General features: G+C 37.5%; 1 non-coding gene across 1 annotated transcript; it reads right to left on the bottom strand.

The window, feature by feature from the left end:
• Positions 1-7,199: 7,199 nt before the first annotated feature.
• On the bottom strand, positions 7,200-7,303 carry LOC130937028 (small nucleolar RNA R71). The gene has a single exon (XR_009068266.1). It is a non-coding gene; the product is annotated as a small nucleolar RNA R71 (small nucleolar RNA).
• Between the last annotated feature and the right edge of the window lie 7,955 nt (positions 7,304-15,258).

The raw sequence follows: 15,258 nt of genomic DNA, 5'->3' as shown, positions 1-15,258 counted from the left end.
AAACTGTTGAGGAGCCTCAGCGTTGAACAGACGGCGGCGTTTCAAAACGGACGTTGTCGTTAACCTACGTGGTGGATCCCACCCGTGTGGCACGTGTGGTGCGAAAACCTTTTTCAACATCTTTTATATAGCTTTTGGTGGGTAAAACACTTAGCCAAATTCTTTGGTATAGATGAGGATGTTGTGATATGGAATTATGGATAGATAAAGATGATAGATGTTTATTTATGAGTGGCATTTTTTTCAAATGGCATTTTTTTTCCTATGTTAAAGAAAATAATTTTTTAGAATGAAAAAGTTTAAACCGTAAACTTTATGTACCTATAAATACATGTATTGAGATAAAGAGAATACATACAAACAATAACAAAACATTCTTATCTCTCTCTTCTTTCATGCACTATAATATTATAAATTCTATTTTCTTCTCTCTCTAGGTGTTAGTATATAAGTATTAATATATAATATTAATATATTTCTATTATTCTATTAGTATGAGATATTGAAGTAGTGATTATTATTGTTAAAGTTATCCAATTACACATCTTTATTTTATATCTAGTACATCTTTTTTATTTATTTTACAACACGTTATCAGTACGAGATTCTAACAAAATTTTAGAAGACTTTAGGTAACAAATTTTTATTATGTCAAAACTCTTTCATCTTGGATATAATGCTCTTGATATATTTGAAAATAATTATTTATCATGGATATAGATGTTGAAATTCATCTTGATTCAAGGAATCTTGGAGATACCATTGAGGCTAAAAATAATACATCCCAGAAGGATAAAGCCAAAGCTATAATTTTCCTTCATCGTCATCTTGACGTATGATTGAAAAATGAATATCCCACATTAAAAGATCATGCAGATCTGTGAAAAGACCTTGAAGAAAGGTACAATCATGTGATACTTTCTCAAGTCCGATATGTTAGGGAAAATTTTTTCGACCTTCCATGCCTCGTATGTGCTCCTGCAGTAGTAATCGAGAAAAAGGATTTAAAAAATTTTTGAGCTAATTTCTTGCCTTCTTGTTGCTGAGCGCAACAATGAGTTACTATTAAAAGAATCATGAAGCGCGTCCAACTGGCGCCGCTCCATTTCCTGAAGTAAATGCGGTAAACTACCCCAGAAGAGGTAAATGGCAAGGTTTTAGTAACAAGAAAAATTAAGGAAGGAAAAGAAATTATATTCACAAGAAATGATCTCACCAGAAGTGGGATAAAGAAAGAAACAATGGGCAAAGTAAATCAATTGAGAATAAATGCTTTCATTGTGGTGGAAAGGGCCATTGGTCACGTACCTGTCGTACCCCAAGGCACCTAGTTGATCTTTATCAAGCATCCTTAAAAAAGGATGACAAAGGAAAGGAAACAAATTTTGTTTCAAATGACGAAAATTCCACCACTCATTATGATGTATCTAATTTCTTTAAGGATTCTGAAGGAAATATTGGCTATTTGATCAATGATGAAATAGTTTGATATATGTATGTGTTTGTTAAGTATTCATGTGAATAATTTTACTGTGCATGTACTTCTACTTATTTTATTATTATTATTTTTTTGGAAGAAAAATGGCAAGGACATATTCTAAAGATATTTGCCTTGCGGATAGTGCAAGTTCGCACACTATTCTTAAAAGTGATATATATATATATATATATATATATATATATATTACCCATCTTGTGCCAAAAGAATAGTATGTTAATACTATTATTGGCTCAGGCAACGTGATAGAAAGCTCCAGAAGAGTTATAATTTTGTTTTCCGGTGGAACAAAATTTATAATAAATAATGCATTATTGTCTACTAAGTCTCTGAAGAACTTGTTGAGTTTCAAAGATATTCGCCGAAATGGATATCATATTGAAACAATGAATGAGGGAAATCATGAGTATTTATGTATCACAACTTATGATTTAAATAAAATGGTTATATTAGAAAAATTACCCTCACTTTTATCTGGGTTGAATTATACCAAGATTAGTGCAATTGAATCACATGCCATTGTAAACCAGAAGTTTACTTGCCCAAATAAATTCATAACTTGGCATGATAGATTGGGTCATCCGAGAACAACCATCATGAGGAGAATTATTGAAAACTCTCATGGACATTCTGACGTTGAGATTTTTGCCAGTAAAGAATTTCATAAAAACAGTCGCGTTGTAGATATAGTCTCTAAACCGACAGAAATCCCTTCGTACAAACGTTTTGGTTGTCACAAGTAACAAACCCCTTTAAAATTGATAACCGAGTATTTAAACCTCGGGTCGTCTTCTCAAGGAATTACAGGGAGGTATGTTCTTATTATTGGTTATGAAAAAGTGTGTTTGGGGTTTTGGATTAAGGTAAAAGGTTAGTTGGGCAATGGGCACAGGTATATTTTCAAAGCAATAAAAGTAAATGAATGACTGTAAAATAAACTCTTGGCAAGGTGTAAGAACTGGAAGTCTTATCCTAGTTATCCTTATCAATTGTGATGAGAATTGGATTTTTCTCCCACCTTGTTAACCTTTAACTATGAAGGTAAGTTAAGTGGATGAATTAATTCTGATTCCTCAGGTCCTAGTCTTTCCTTGAAAAAGGCTAGAGTTATTGGAATATGAATTAATGAAATGAAGAAATCAAATTTTCAATCAACAATGAGTTTGATAACTCTAGAGTCACCAATTATTTAACCAAGGCCAAAAGGGAAAAAACTAAATCTACTAGAATAACAATATCTTCAGATTGGGGATAATAAAAAGAAACAATCATAAACTGAAATATCTCAAATAACATTAATTTAAAAGAGTAATCTGTAACATGGAAGAGTTCACAAATTAAATTGGGATAAATAAAAATAAAGAACATGGGATTGAGAGTCACTCTTAAAACTAAGAGAAGTCCTAAATCCTAATCCTAAGAGAGAGAGGAGAGAACCTCCCTCAAAACTAGATCTAAATCATCGAAAGTAACAGAAATTCGGCGACTCCCTCCATGGATGCATTCCTCCACTTCATAACCTCTGGTCTATGACTTCTGGACTTGGATTTGGGCCAAAAAGGCTTCAGAATCCGCTATGAGCATTTTCTGCAATTTCTGGTGTGTAGCCTCTGTTACGCGTCCGCGTGGGTCGCGCGGTCGCGTCATTCGGAGTTCTCCTTGTCACGTGGTCGCGTCGTTCACGCGTCCGTGTCGTATGCGATTTGCTCAAGTCGCGCGGTCGCGTCAGTCATGCAGCCGCATCGTTGCCTCTTCGCTCCTGGCACGCGATCGCGTCATCCATGCGATCGCGTGAATGCCAGTTTCTTCAGAAACTCCATTTTGCGCTTTCTTTCCATTTTTGTATGTTTTTCTTTCCATCCTTTAAGTCATTCCTGCCTTAGAAGATCTGAAACTACTCAACACACTAATCACGGCATCGAATGGAATTAAAGGTGATTAAAATAATTAATTTAAAAGCATAGGAAACATGTTTTTCACATACATCACATAATAAGGAAGCAGAAGTAAAACCATACAATTAATATGAATAAGTGGGTGAAGGATTGAATAAATCACTCAGATTAAGCATAAAATATATCATAAAATATGGGTTTATCAACCTCCCCACACTTAAACAATAGCATGTCCTCATGCTAAATCCAAGATGAAGATTAAGGTTAGGTTAAAGTGGTAGAATGTCATGCAATGCAACCTATTCTAAATGCATCTACCTAAATGAGTCATGCAATTCCAATCTAAATGAGTCATGCAATTCCAATTTATCCACTCATATATAAAGCTTACATGTAGCCAAATTAATTCACATTCTCAAGGAGTCATATATATATATATATATATATATATATATATATATATATATATATATATAGCCAACCCTCAAATAATAAAGCATTTTAGTAAATGAGATTGGGAAAGAAAAATATTGTACAAACTTGCAAAACAATTAGTAATTTTAGCACAGATATATGTTGATGAGTTATTGAACCCTCACTGGATTTGTGTTTACTCTCTAGTCACTCAGTGTTTATTGGGTTTATTCACTCTACTTTTCTTTTTATTCTTACTTTCTATAACTTTGTCCTTCATCTAACCAATCAACAACTATAGAATATAGTCACACCAAAAAAATCATGAGGTCTTTAATTAAGGTTGTAATGGGTGATGCCAAGGCATCTTAGGCTAGTTTCACTAGCATTTTTCTGTTAGTTTTAGTTGTTTTATGCATTTTCTTGAGCTTAAAGTAACCAAGAATGGTTAAATGAATAACAAAGCAATGAACCATCCAAACAGTATGATTTTGATGCAAATTCCATGAGTTTTTAGTTATATTACTTGAATGCTATGAATGGAAGATTTCTCATGAAATTTTGCAAGACTTTGATGCAGTTGTTTGGATGATTTCAGGGAAGAAGAGGCTAGGCAAGGAAGCAACAAAATCAATAAAGGAAGCTTGAATATCACATGTGGAGTTTAAGCTCCAGTTTAAGCTCCAGTTTAAGCTTAAACTGGAGCTTAAACGCCAAAATCATGAAAGCTGAGGAAAAGCTGAAAGTGGCGTTTAACCTCCAGTTTAACCTTAAACTGGAAGTTAAACGCCAGAAATGAGAAATGCACCAGGAGCCATTTCCACGTTTAAGCTCCAGTTTAACCTTAAACTGGAGCTTAAACGTGTTCGACCAAAATTCTCCTCCAGGGTTGCTTTCTTCATTTCCACGTTTAAGCTCCAGTTTAAGCTTAGACTGGAGCTTAAACGTGTTCGACCAAATTCTCATCCAGGGTTGCTTTCTTCATTTCCACGTTTAAGCTTCAGTTTAACCTTAAACTGAAGCTTAAACGTGTTCGACCATTCCACACTCCAGGGTTGCTTTCTTCCATTTCCACGTTTAAGCTTCAGTTTAACCTTAAACTGAAGCTTAAACGTGTTCGACTACTATACTCTCCAGGGTTGCTTTCTTCCATTTCCACGTTTAAGCTTCAGTTTAACCTTAAACTGAAGCTTAAACGTGCTTGAATTATACCACCTCCAGGAGTGTCCAACAGTTTAAGCTTAAACTGCAACTTAAACGCCACTATTTGAAAAGGTTTCTGGGCCAAAGATATTGCAGTTTTAAGTTAGCATTTGAGCACAAACATTAACTTAAACGTACTCTGGTATGAAACCCAATTGAATATCATGGTTTATGGGATTGGGCCTGAAGAATTGATGAGTCTGGAATTTCAATTTGTTGAGTCATGTGTCATTACTTGATTATCACTAAGTTGGCTCAATGAATGTTACAGAATTGGATCAGCAGCCTCATCAGGATTATGGATCATAAACCCAAAGCAAAAGGAAATCAGGGAAAGGCCTCAAAGCCCAAGAAACACAACAGAAGCTCAATTTAGAAAGTGTATAAATAGGATAGAATTTAAGTTAGTAAAGGGACTTTGATCATTTTTCTAGTTTTCATACTTTTTGTAATTGAATTCAGAGCTATGACTCACTAAACCCCCCTTTCATTGGGTTAGGGAGCTCTATTGTAATTCAATGAATCAATAATAGTTTTTATCTTCTTCTTCAATCTTTTCTCTTGAATTTTTGTTAGAAAGCTTCTCGATCTAATTCCATTGGTTAGTTGTCTTAACTATCCATAATTGGAATCCTTCGGAACCTTGGGAAAGGAATGGAGGATTCATGCTAGAGAAGCTTTCTCACAGTGAATTGGATTGGGGTTTGGATGGATATTGTGACATGTAATCCTACCAAATTGTGGTTCATGAAACTGTGTGGTATAATCAGTGATCGAGCATCATCTCTTCTTATGAACATTTAAACCAAGGGATTGGGAATTTGTTTGTTTTTAGAGAGAATTGGTGAGCCAAGGGATTGGGATCCAATCATAAGATTGCCAAGCAAAATTCAATGAATGCATTGGTTGAGGAAGGGATAAAAATGTTTTGATTCGGAGATCTCAATATCTCCTGAAACCCAATGAATTCCCCATTTCTGATCTACCACTTTCTCTTTACATTCTGCAATTAAATTCATGCAATCACCCCGATCCCTTTTTAATTTCAACAATTTAGCTTCTCGCTCTTAATTCATGCAATTTAAGATTCCGCCATTTCAATTTCTTGTCATTTACTTTTCCCGCCAATTTTACATTCCGCAATTCTCATCTCAATCTTGATTCCGCTCAACTAGAACACACTTCTAATCCGAATTGCTCACTCAACCAATCCTTGTGGGATTCGACCTCACTCTATTGTGAGTTTTTACTTGACGATAACCGGTGCACTTGCCGGAAGGAATTTTTGCCGATCGTGCAATTTCCTAAAATCGTAGCTATCAAGTTTATGGCGCCGTTGCCGGGGATTGGTTTTCGATTGACAATTCTCAAATTGGAAGTTAACTAGATTGAGCATTTTTTTTGTTTTGTTAATTCAGTTCAAGTTACTTGTTGAATTTTAATTTCTGCACTCTGTTACTTGCTTTCTTTCTTTATGCCTTTAAATTCAAGCAACTAACTCACTGACTCACTAACTATTTGAATTAATTCCTCAACTGCTTTAACCATACTCTTCCATTAACCAAGAGTATTTCACTTGTTTGTTGCCTGTGCTGTGTTCTTGTATGACAGGTAGGAGAGGAGAGACATCAACTCCTCCATATACCGAACCAGAGAGGACCCTTCGTAAACTTAGAAGGGAAGCAAGAGGGAAGAGAGTACTGGGAGAAGAAGAATCTGAAGGAGAATCTGAGGACAATTTTGAGGAAGCTCTAGATCTCAACATGGATAGAGAAGTTCACAACCATGAGAGAGCTGATGGAAACAATGCCATTCCCGAGAGGAGGGTTCTTGGTTCATACATAAACCCAACCTCTGGGAATTGTGGTAGCAGCATTCAGAAACCACCCATTCAGGCCAACAATTTTGAACTCAAACCACAGCTAATATCACTGGTGGAGAATCATTGTTCATTTGGTGGGAGTGCTAATGAAGATCCAAACCAACATCTCACAAAATTCCTGAGAATTTACGACACTGTGAAGTCCAATAGAGTCCAGGAAGATGCCTATAAACTGCTCTTGTTCCCATTTTCACTTAGGGACAAGGCAGCTAAGTGGCTGAAATCATTCCCAAGGGGGAGCCTAACAACCTGGGATGAGGTGGAAAGCAAGTTTCTGGCACGTTTCTACCCCCCACAAAAGGTCAATAGGCTTCGATCTGAGGTTCAGACTTTTAGACAACAAGATGATGAAATTCTCTACGAGGCATGGGAGAGGTTCAAGGATTTGACAAGGAAATGCCCACCAGACATGTTCCATGACTGGGTGCAATTGCATATTTTCTATGATGGACTTTCTTATGAATCAAGGAAGGCTGTAGACCATTCATCAGGAGGTTCATTGAACAGGAAAAAGACTGTGGAAGAAGCCATTGAAGTGATTGAGACAGTGGCTGAGAATGAGTACTACTATGCTTCAGAGAGACACAACACTAAGGGAGTCATGGAGCTGAACCATGTTAATACAATTCTAGCCCAAAACAAGGTGTTTGCCAAGCAACTAGCAGAGCTCACCAGGAAATTAAAAACAAATCAAGTGCCTGCAATACACACACAAGATCAAGAGGAAGTAAGCACTGAAGGAGGTGATTGGGAAGAGGCCAACTATGTGGGAAATCAACAAAGGCAACCATATGATCCACATTCCAACACTTACAACCCAGGCTGGAAAAACCACCCAAACTTTGGGTGGAAAAACCAGCAAACCCAACCACAAAACCACAAACCTTACAACCCCAACCAACATAACAATTTCACATACCAAAACTCCAACCAAAGATCATACCAAGCCACACAAAACACTTACTCCCAACCACCATATCATGGCCAAAATAATCAACCTGTCCAACCTAATCCGAACCAACAATTTCAAGATCAATTAAACAGGATAGAAGGAATGCTTGCAAACATGGGTCAGGACATAAGTGAGTTGAAAAGCTTTAGGGATGATGTGAGATCTACCTTAAGGAACCATGGTGAAAAACTCAAGAGGATGGAGTCTCGAGTAGGAGAGCTATCTCAACAGGCCCCCAAGTCAACTGCAGTGTTCCCTAGTGACACAGAAAAGAATCATAAAGGGGAACAAAAGGGAGTGAGATGGGAAGAATGCAAGGCCATCACCATATTGAAGGAAGTCTCAGAAGAAGAAGGAATCAGACCCTCAGAACAGGAGCCAGAAATCTTGAAGGAAGGTGTGGAAGAAGCTAAGCAGGAAAGTGAAACTGAGCAAGCCAAGGAACTGCAAAATAAAGGCATGCTGGAAACATACCAACCAAAAGCACCATTTCCTCAGAGGTTAGGAGGAGGTGAAAAAGGGAAAACATATTCAAGGTTTTTAGACATTTAAGTCTCTCCATATCAATATTCCCTTTCTTGAGATTCTCCAGCAGATGCCTACCCATATCAAGTATTTGAAGGAATTGCTGAGCAAGAAAAGAGTTTTGAAGGGAGGACAAACTGTAATAATGAACAAAGAATGCAGTGCCCTCATCAAGAAGGACATAGTCTCTAAGAAAACAGACCCAGGAAGTTTTCATATCCCCTGCATCATAGGGGAAACAAAAATTGACAGAGGATTCTGTGATCTAGGAGCTAGCATAAATGTGATGCCTCTGACTCTTATGAAGAGGCTACAACTGAATGAGGTGAGATCCACTGATGTAATCATACAACTGGCTGACAAAACTCAGAAGCAAGCTGAAGGGGTAGTTGAGAATGTGCTGGTGAAAGTGGGAAATTATTTCTTCCCCACAGACTTTGTCATTTTGGACATGGAGGAAAGCTACCTACACCCTATCATTCTGGGAAGGCCATTTCTAGCCACTGCTAGAGCGCTCATAGATGTAGAACAAGGAGAGCTAATTTTGAGAATACATGATGAACAGCTCATTTTCCATGTTTCAAACCTGCATCTGAGCCTGAACCAGAACCTGAAAAGCCTAAGGATGATAGTAGCCATCTGTGTTTGGAGGAAAGCAATCCAGCAGCTGAAACTCTGAAACAGTCCTTGGAAGGCAAACAAGAATTGCAAGAGTTAAAGCCACAAGAATCAATAGAAATAGCTCAGAAGGATCCTCCTGGCATAAGGGTCAATGAAGAAATCCTCAAGAGAGAGGGAAGAATTGTAAAGAAATTGCCAAGAGGGTGGAGAACAAGAAAATTCCCACTGAAGGTTTCTCTCCGGGAGATAAAGTGATATCAAGTCATTATCTGCCAATCCCACCTGGCCTCAAACCATTCCTTCCCAGCTCCCTCAAATGTTCACAATCAGGAAAGTTCTTCTATGGAACATTTGAAAATCATGAAGGAATCAAATGGGGACGTTTTCATAGTGAGAGGAGAGGACATCAAGCACTACAATCCACCCTAACAAGGGACAACCGTCAAGCTAGTGACGTTAAAGAAGCGCTTGTTGGGAGGCAACCCAACCTGAGGTAATACTCCTTTGCTGTTTCTTTTATTTGTTTCAATAAAAAGGTGAAGTAGTTTCTGTGCATTGCAAAGAATTAAGTTTGGTGTTTCACACCAAACAATGAATTCGTGGATCAATAATTCAAAGGGGAATGTGTGACTCTAAGTTTGGTGTTCCACCATACAGATCAACTGAACACAACAACCTTTGAATTATATGAAAGGAACAACCATTCTAAGTAATCACAGAAATGCTTAAAATCCTTAGCAGCAACTTCATTCCAAGGAGAATTCAAGGATTCAAAGAGCAGAGGAGTAAGTAGGAGACTAAGTTTGGTGTTCACACACCAACTTAAGACTCAGACACTTGCCCATACATAGTTGAGCTAACCACTCAAGTGCTTGAGAAGCAAGCAACTTCATCACTCTTTGCAGGAAAGGAAACAAGGATCTTAGAAAGAACATGAAGCAACAACTAGGAGAAGAAGGAGAAATCAAATTGTTTCCTGGCAACAAAGAGAAAACAAGAAATTTCACAAGGTGGTGTTGTTCCTTGACCATTCTTTAAAAGGCAAACAAAAGCATGCTTGTTCTGGTTTAAACTGTAATTGTTGAATCTTTCTGGAATGTGAAGTTTTTAGTATGAGTGTTGGTTTACTGATTTGAATAAAGTGAATGCCTAGATGTTTGGATATAACTTCACCTTCTTAAACAAATGCTTGCCATGCTTGTTCTGTTTCCAAAAATAAAAGAAAAGTTTGAACAAAAGTAACTTGGCTCAATTAGTGACAATCAAGTAGAATTAAGTGGTGGTATGCATGCTTGATTGTTTAGTCAGATCACTGGAAATTGAGTGTAGAATTATCATTTTTGTGTAGAAGTTTGAATACTGTCTATGGATCTTGATGAATAAATGTCTTTGGCCATGAAAAAGAAAGAAAAAGAAGAAGAAAAAGCCACTGAAAAAGGGCAACCAAAAGCAAAAAAAATTGAGAAAATAAGCTAGGCACCAATGGTTTGAACTTCTGAGACAAATGCCTGTGGTGTTTATGTATTAAGGATATGCTTGGATGAATAGGTTCTGAGGAGTGTTTCAACACTTGGTAACTTGGGTTAACTAACCCGGGATTATCAACCAAAAGTCCATTATCAAGAGCAACCTAAATACAAAACATTTAGTCACACAAAGAGGTGCTGGGCACCGATGTCTCAAGAAGAAATGTGAACTAAAATGCCTGTAGTGGATATGTGTAGTGCACTGATAAGAAAAAGAAAATGCCAAAGGCTTGTGCAACACATGACACTGAGCAAACAAGGAGCAAAGGAGCTCTAAGAAAAAGAAAAACAAAGAAGGGAAAAGTGCCAAGGACATAAGAATAACAAGAGGCCATAGTAGTGTTTGATGGATGCAATGAAAAAGTGATAATCTTACCTGATAAGAATGAAAAAGTGATGCTGCAACTTTCTGCATAAAACCCTTCTGATGAACTTCAAGTGCTTACTAATATAGCCAATGTAATTGCTTTCTGTTTCATACTTTCTTCTCAAATAACTCAGGACTTGCTTAGGGACAAGCAAGTATTAAGTTTGGTGTTGTGATGCCAAGGCATCTTAGGCTAGTTTCACTAGCATTTTTCTGTTAGTTTTAGTTGTTTTATGCATTTTCTTGAGCTTAAAGTAACCAAGAATGGTTAAATGAATAACAAAGCAATGAACCATCCAAACAGTATGATTTTGATGCAAATTCCATGAGTTTTTAGTTATATTACTGAATGCTATGAATGGAAGATTTCTCATGAAATTTTGCAAGACTTTGATGCAGTTGTTTGGATGATTTCAGGGAAGAAGAGGCTAGGCAAGGAAGCAACAAAATCAATAAAGGAAGCTTGAATATCACATGTGGAGTTTAAGCTCCAGTTTAAGCTTAAACTGGAGCTTAAACGCCAAAATCATGAAAGCTGAGGAAAAGCTGAAAGTGGCGTTTAACCTCCAGTTTAACCTTAAACTGGAAGTTAAACGCCAGAAATGAGAAATGCACCAGGAGCCATTTCCACGTTTAAGCTCCAGTTTAACCTTAAACTGGAGCTTAAACGTGTTCGACCAAAATTCTCCTCCAGGGTTGCTTTCTTCATTTCCACGTTTAAGCTCCAGTTTAAGCTTAGACTGGAGCTTAAACGTGTTCGACCAAATTCTCATCCAGGGTTGCTTTCTTCATTTCCACGTTTAAGCTTCAGTTTAACCTTAAACTGAAGCTTAAACGTGTTCGACCATTCCACACTCCAGGGTTGCTTTCTTCCATTTCCACGTTTAAGCTTCAGTTTAACCTTAAACTGAAGCTTAAACGTGTTCGACTACTATACTCTCCAGGGTTGCTTTCTTCCATTTCCACGTTTAAGCTTCAGTTTAACCTTAAACTGAAGCTTAAACGTGCTTGAATTATACCACCTCCAGGAGTGTCCAACGTTTAAGTTGCAGTTTAAGCTTAAACTGCAACTTAAACGCCACTATTTGAAAAGGTTTCTGGGCCAAAGATATTGCAGTTTTAAGTTAGCATTTGAGCACAAACATTAACTTAAACGTACTCTGGTATGAAACCCAATTGAATATCATGGTTTATGGGATTGGGCCTGAAGAATTGATGAGTCTGGAATTTCAATTTGTTGAGTCATGTGTCATTACTTGATTATCACTAAGTTGGCTCAATGAATGTTACAGAATTGGATCAGCAGCCTCATCAGGATTATGGATCATAAACCCAAAGCAAAAGGAAATCAGGGAAAGGCCTCAAAGCCCAAGAAACACAACAGAAGCTCAATTTAGAAAGTGTATAAATAGGATAGAATTTAAGTTAGTAAAGGGACTTTTGATCATTTTTCTAGTTTTCATACTTTTTGTAATTGAATTCAGAGCTATGACTCACTAAACCCCCTTTCATTGGGTTAGGGAGCTCTATTGTAATTCAATGAATCAATAATAGTTTTTATCTTCTTCTTCAATCTTTTCTCCTGAATTTTTGTTAGAAAGCTTCTCGATCTAATTCCATTGGTTAGTTGTCTTGGGAAAGAAACTATCCATAATTGGAATCCTTCGGAACCTTGGGAAAGGAATGGAGGATTCATGCTAGAGAAGCTTTCTTACAGTGAATTGGATTGGGGTTTGGATGGATATTGTGACATGTAATTCTACCAAATTGTGATTCATGAAACTGTGTGGTATAATCAGTGATCGAGCATCATCTCTTCTTATGAACATTTAAACCAAGGGATTGGGAATTTGTTTGTTTTTAGAGAGAATTGGTGAGCCAAGGGATTGGGATCCAATCATATAAGATTGCCAAGCAAAATTCAATGAATGCATTGGTTGAGGAAGGGATAAAAATGTTTTGATTCGGAGATCTCAATATCTCCTGAAACCCAATGAATTCCCCATTTCTGATCTACCACTTTCTCTTTACATTCTGCAATTAAATTCATGCAATCACCCCGATCCCTTTTTAATTTCAGCAATTTAGCTTCTCGCTCTTTAATTCATGCAATTTAAGATTCCGCAATTTCAATTTCTTGCCATTTACGTTTCCCGCCAATTTTACATTCCGCAATTCTCATCTAAATCTTGATTCCGCTCAACTAGAACACACTTCTAATCCGAATTGCTCACTCAACCAATCCTTGTGGGATTCGACCTCACTCTATTGTGAGTTTTTACTTGACGATAACCGGTGCACTTGCCGGAAGGAATTTTTGCCGATCGTGCAATTTCCTAAAATCGTAGCATCAATGGGGCTAAGGTAAAGGTAAGGATATATGTATAAGGCTAAGTGAGCTAATAAGTGAATCCTTAATTAGAATAAGATCTCACCTAACATACATATTTAGTAAAACAAAACTTGTTTACCTATTTTCCCATATTTTCCCACTTGTTGTTACATGCTCATGCTTCAATTTTCATTTTTATCTCATGTGCATTGCTTTTATTTTGCATTGGGGAATTCTTTTGTATCCCCTTTATTAAATACTGAAAAATAACTCTTTTTTTTAATGCACATGGTAATTTAACTTTGATTTTTCATGAGCATGCTTCCCAAAGTTTCTGAGTTATTTTATTTCTTTCAACTTTTTCTACCTTTTGTTTCTATCATCCATGTTCCCAATAGGTTTCCCACACTTTAATCTATTCATAATTTTCTATCTTAAGCTAACCAAGGATTCAACTTGGGATTTTATTTTGTTTTCCTGCTTAAGGCTAGTGGTGTGGCTAAATAGAATAAAAGGGGTTTTAAAGGCTCAAGGAGGCTAACAAAGGTGATGTAAAAGGTAGGCTATTTTTGGGGCCAGTGGGTTAAAATCAAATAATAGCCTCAATCATTCTTTTTGGTATGTACCTACATTCTATATTCTATAAATGGACATATAGATTAAAACAAAGTAAAGAACATCAGAATAAAGAAGAAGCGAAACACAGGAATGAAATTATGGTTTGAATGTAACCATACATTTAAGCTCAAGACTCACAGGCTGTGTGTTCTCTAACTCAAGCATCATATATCATTCATATATGTTATGCAGGTTTAGTTAAAAATTTCCATTATTCTCATAAAAAAATTATTTAGGGTAGCCTTTAAAGTTTAATGTTCCTCCTTGATGAAATGTTGTCAACTTAACTATATGATGTAATGCTCTATATACAAGGTTTATGGATTTAAATCTGTTATGTTCAATTTCCTAGCTTACTTCCTTTTTAGATTTTTCAATTTAGACTATGCTATCTTATGCTAAAAAGGGTAAACTATACTAATCAATCCACTAATAAGTTAGAATTGCAAACTAAACTAAATAACTAAAATAAACTAAATAGCTAAAAGATGAACTAAAAATGCAAAATGTAGAAATAGAGTAGAAATACATCAAAGTAGCAATGTATAAGTACTCAGAAAATAACAATAAAAAGAAAAATACAGAAAAATATCCAGAATAAAAGAACAAGAGATGTAGTGGTTCACCAAAATAAAATGCCAGAAATGGCGACCTCCCCACACTTAAAGTGAAGCATGGTCCCTGATGCTCAGTCAAGCCGGGTGTGAAGGGGTGTCATCACTGGTAGGGATGGTAGCTGGAGTCTCGGTGGTAGTGAGCTGAGGATCTGGCTACTGTAGAGGAGGTACTGACTGGATCGGGATCTCAGGATCTGCGGCCTCAATCTGATGTGGAACCTCTGCCTGGGGAGCAGCCTGCTCTGTGCTTGCCTGCGGATGGGTCTCCTCCTGGTGCTCATCCGCCTCCTCCTCTGATGGCTCTGATGGTGAGTCAGGCTCGGAGGGGATGTCACTGCCCTATCAGATCATCAGCTTCAGATGCTCATACCGGCGCTGGTTACGGCGCTCCATCTGATCAAGCTGTCGAAATAAGCGGTGCACGAGGCGGTAGACTGGCTCTGAGGTAGGTGGAGGTGCAGTGGTGGCAGCAGGGGAAGCTGTGGAGGAAGAGGGTCCAGCAGACGGTGGGGCTGTCTCATCAGTAGCAGTGAAAGGTGGTGGTCTGTAGCCCAAAGCCAGGAAGTTCCTACTGTGAGGAATGAGCTTCCTGCAGTCCGCAGCTGGTGGTCTCTCATCGGCATCCTCCCATGGCACGTCAGCTCGACGGCCTAGCTGTGTAACCAGATAAGGAAAGGGAAGAGTGCCTCGGACGTGGACCCTAGCCATATAATATCGGATAAAGCGTGGCAAGTACAGGTCCTTACCCTCCATCACACACCATAGGAGGGTGATCATAGCAGCTGGAATCTCTGTCTCATGAGTACTC

Source organism: Arachis stenosperma, chromosome 6 (genome assembly GCF_014773155.1).
Source record: "Arachis stenosperma cultivar V10309 chromosome 6, arast.V10309.gnm1.PFL2, whole genome shotgun sequence".
Taxonomy (NCBI): domain Eukaryota; kingdom Viridiplantae; phylum Streptophyta; class Magnoliopsida; order Fabales; family Fabaceae; genus Arachis; species Arachis stenosperma.
This window is presented reverse-complemented; position numbering and strand designations above follow the sequence as displayed.